The following is a 4930-nucleotide window of genomic DNA, read 5'->3' as shown; positions in this document are numbered from 1 at the left end:
TACTTTTCGGCAGTTCATGACCCTCAGGGAGGCTGTTAGCCCATACTCCCAGGAATGCTTCAAAGAATTTCAGGCTACAGCCGTACTTAGCCTTGACTGCAATCAATTGTGAGATGGCATCCAGCTGAGATATTTTTGCACCCGCATAAAGAGGTTTCTTCGACGAGGCCAAGACCTCCAAGAAGGCCTTTGCGGTTGCCTCCGGCTCCTCCGGTTCATTCTCTGAAGGTGTTGCATGTGCCGTTTCCGTAGCAATGACATCATCTAGCATGTCCCTGACCCCGTCGTCCACATAACCATTGATGCGTTGTCGGATCACCTCCTCTCTACCACGGTCCTGCTCGGCTAAGTTTATCGGCGGCATGTCAAAGTTTGGCATATATCCGTGTGTGCGAAGGTGGTCAGTCATGTCCTTCTAATTTTTACGGTGACGTCTGGCACATCTCGCATAGGGGCATGGTGGGATAATTCTCATTGGACTACGGAATATCTCCTTCAAATACACATCGATTTTTTGCGATCCACTCTGATGTTACTCGATTCCGACGGATAAAACCACTATACATCCACTAATTATCTGCTATCCTTTGCTTTATTGGGAGCCACACAACAAAATTAAGGATTCATTTAAATTAATCAAATAAAATTTTTATTTTCTACGGCGTGGACGGCAATGAATCCACCTACTTCTCTAATAGGTAAAGATGGGTCCTAATCCCACCTGACAATGTGTAGATTGAGTACGTTCTCCATGCTCTACCCCATTCCGAGACAAAATTTCGGCAGCACCTCCCCGCTGTTCTCCAGATACACGTCGCGGCTAATAGCCGAGAGGATGTGCTCCGGAGAACAACGGGGAGGCGCCACCAAAATCCTGTCTTGGAACAGGGTAGAGCATGGACAACGTACCCAATCTACACATCCTCAGGTTGTCCGTGGAAAATGCTGGACAATCCGAAAGAGCTGTGGTGATAAATATGCAATTGAATGCATATTTATCGATGCAACCATTTCGGACGGGAGACACCTAGGTTACGCGACTTGACGAGAAAAGAAAATCCAGTGACATGATTATTAAGATGGATTCGTAGCTCACCCTCGGCTGTAGACAAAGTAGTCAAACAACGACGAAATCACAGACCAATGCCTTCAACGACGATGACTCCAAAGATATGCAACACCAGAAAGCCTATAAATTTTACCGACAAAAAAACTTAGATCATCAAGTATCAAAATCTTAGATCATGGACCAATGCCTTCATAGATTTATTTACTAGATGCCTTCACAGATTTTTTTAGCAAGACCATGAAGTGTCAAAAAATATTTCATTATTATTTTGTAGCAAGACCATCATGAACAAATAACCACTCATCACAAAGATGCGACACAACAAAGAATGCTAATCCACCATGCCAAAAGTATATATATCATCTCATCGTCGTGGAAGTATACATATCATTATATATTATATAAGTAATATTAACATGGTAATCAAACTCGGTACATTTGTATATTGGGAGACAGTCATAATGAAAACTCCAAGCAAGTAAACTACTGTGACTAATAGGAGGTCCAAATTGATGTAAAATTTGGGTCTTGCCCATGCTCTCTAGTCCCTTCTCCTGTGCACACACCACACCAAATTTCATTACTTTTTCGTGATGAAAAACTAAAGCTGCTGTAGTGCTATTCCTTGAATTCGACATTCAGGAAGAACAATGTAAAATACCCAAGCACTAACAATATATATATCGAAGCACCAAATTGACTTATTATATATCCAAGCACTAACAGTAGGTAAAAAACTAAAAAAAACTAACAATATGTATATATACAAGCACTAACAGTAGGTATATATCAAATTGAGTCATTATCCAAGCACTAATAGCAGGTAAACAGCTAAAAAAGGAAAAAACTAAGCAGTAGAGGACGCCGGACCGCCGGAGCCGGTGCTCACCAGTAGCAGAGGGCCGATAAGGGGGCGCCGAACCGCCGGAGCCGCAGCCACGGCCACCTCACCAGCAGCTGCGGGGCGGGAAGGGTGTGTGGACGATGGGGCCGGGAAGGGGCGGGGATGGCCGGCGGCGATGCGGGGCGGGGCGGGGATGGCCGGCGGCGGTGCGAGGCGGGGACGGACGACGGCGCGCGGGGCGGGAACAGGGGCACGCGCGCGGTGAAGGGCGGGGACAGACGGCGGCGCTCGGAGCGGGGACGGGCGCACCGCGAGGTGGCCAGAGCGGGGACGCCGCGATGCGGCCCGGGCCGGGGCGGCGCCGGCGTAGAAGGGGCGGCGGCGACGAAGATCAAGGGCGGCGGCGTGGGTGGATCGAACGGCATGGAGGCACGAGTGGTCGGGGGCTCGGGGCGTGGTGGATAAGGCACGAGTGGCTTTTTTTTGCGAGGACTTTTTTTTTGCGAGTACCTTTTTTTTGCAAAAATTGTGGTAATAATGCCAGCTTTGCATGAAAAGGAATTCATAGAATTGTCTATTGTTGAAAATTAGTTATTTATGGAGGAAGATGGGAACCACTCTGGAAAATTAAGGAATTTTTCTCTCATTTAACGGTATGCACATTGTTAATATTTGCATTGAATATGACATGTCACTACTTTCAAATAGTTGATTTGTGGATTGAAGGTTCTATGTATTATATTGCTTGAATATAGTAGCAATTTTATTGACACATGCTAACTGTACCAAAGGAAATTATATATATTGTGTGTTTTTTCATTGCTACTAAATCTTATACACTTTGGAATTGGAATTTTTTTAGTGAAACTCCTTGATGGAGGAAAAGTATTATTGTTCAGGCGTCACACGGATTTTTCTGGAAACGGATGGAATATTAAAACACTTGGAAGTGGAGTCTATAGATAGGGCACTACCCTCTAGTCTCAACATGCATCAGGAGTCGTGCGATATTTCGGTGACATAGCTACACCCCGAAGGCCACCCCGAATCCGAGTTGACCAGGAGATCTAGCCCTTTGACTTTTGCCAGACGGGCTTTGACGAGTGGTCTCTTCCACCTGGTTGCGACAGGTCAGCCCATAGCAACATCTCCAAACATGGTCTGGACACAACCCACCACTAGATTCCCTCCGGTTCTCCCGCACCAGCACGATTCCCCCATCCAAGTGACGGCGGCGCTGCCGTACGTGGAGGGGGGCACACCACGGAGCCCCAAGACGGGCATCTACGCATGCCACAACACTTTCACACATGCATCAGGAGCCGTGCGATGTTTCGGTGGCATAGCTACGCCCCGAAGGCCACCCCAAATCCTAGTTGACCAGGAGATCTAGCCCTTTGACTTTTGTTGGATGGGCTTTGACCAGTGGTCTCTTCCACCTGGTTGTGACAGGTCTGCCCATAGCAACATCCCCGAACACGGTCTGGACGCAACCCACCACTAGATTCCCTCCGGTTCTACCGCACCCGCACGATTCCCCCGTCCAAGTGAGGGCAGCGCTGCCGTACATGGAGGGGGGCCACACCAGGGAGCCCCAAGACAGGCGTCTACGCATGCCATAACACGTTCAGACATGCATCAGGAGCCGTGCGATGTTTCGGTCGCATAGCTACACCCCGAAGGCCACCCCGACTCCTAGTTAACCAGGAGATCTAGCCCTTTGACTTTTGCTAGACGGACTTTGACCAGTGGTCTCTTCCACCTGGTTGCGACAGGTTAGCCCATAGCAACATCCCCGAACACGGTCTGGACACAACCCACCACTAGATTCCCTCTAGTTCTACCGCACCCGCACGATTCCCCCTCCAAGTGACGACGGCACTGTCGTCCGTGGAAGGGGGGCCACACCACGGAGCCCCAAGACGTGCGTCTACGCATGCCACAACACGTTCACACATGCATCAGGAGCCATGCGATGTTTCAGTGGCATAGCTACGCCCCGAAGGCCACCCCAAATGCCAGTTGACCAAGAGATCTAGCCCTTCGATGTTTGCCAGACAGGCTTTGACCAGTGGTCTCTTCCACCTGGGTGCGACAGATCTGCCCATAGCAACATCCCCGAACACGGTCTGGACACAACCCACCACTAGATTCCCTCCGGTTCTCCCGCACCCGCACGATTCCCCCATCCAAGTGACTGAGGCGCTGTCGTACGCGGAGGGGGGTCACACCACGGAGCCCCAAGATGGGCGTCTACGCATGCCACAACACTTTTACACATGCATCAGGAGCCGTGTGACGTTTCGGTGGCATAGCTATGCCCCGAAGGCCACCCCGAATCCCAGTTGACCAGGAGATCTAGCCCTTTGACTTTTGCTGGACGGGCTTTGACTAGTGGTCTCTTCCACCTGGTTGCCACAGGTCAGCCCATAGCAACATCCCCGAAGACGGTCTGGACACAACCCACCACTAGATTCCCTCTGGTCCTCCCGCACCCGCACGACTCCCGCGTCCAAGTGACGGCGGCACTGCCGTACGTGGAGGGGGGCCACACCACGGAGCCCCAAGACGGGCGTCTACGCATGCCACAACACTTTCACACATGCATCATGAGCCGTGCAATGTTTCGGTGGCATAGCTACACCCCGAATCCCAGTTGACCAGGAGATCTAGCCCTTTGACTTTTACCGGACGGGCTTTGACCAGTGGTCTCTTCCACCTGGTTGCGACAGGTCTGCCCATAGCAACATCCCTGAACACGGTCTTGACCCAACCCACCACTAGATTCCCTCCGGTTCTACCGCACCCGCACGATTCCCCCCTGCAAGTGACGGCGACGCTGCCGTCCGTGGAGGGGGGCCACACCACGGAGCCCCAAGATGGGCGTCTACGCATGCCACAAAACTTTCACACATGCATCAGGAGTCGTGCGATGTTTCGGTGGCATAGCTACGCCCCGAAGGCCACCCCGAATCCCAGTTGACCAGGAGATCTAGCCCTTTGACTTTTGCCGGACG

This window comes from Triticum aestivum, chromosome 5B (assembly GCF_018294505.1).
Source record: "Triticum aestivum cultivar Chinese Spring chromosome 5B, IWGSC CS RefSeq v2.1, whole genome shotgun sequence".
Taxonomy (NCBI): Eukaryota; Viridiplantae; Streptophyta; class Magnoliopsida; order Poales; family Poaceae; genus Triticum; species Triticum aestivum.
The sequence above is the reverse complement of the archived record's forward strand: the minus strand, read 5'-3'. Positions refer to the sequence as shown.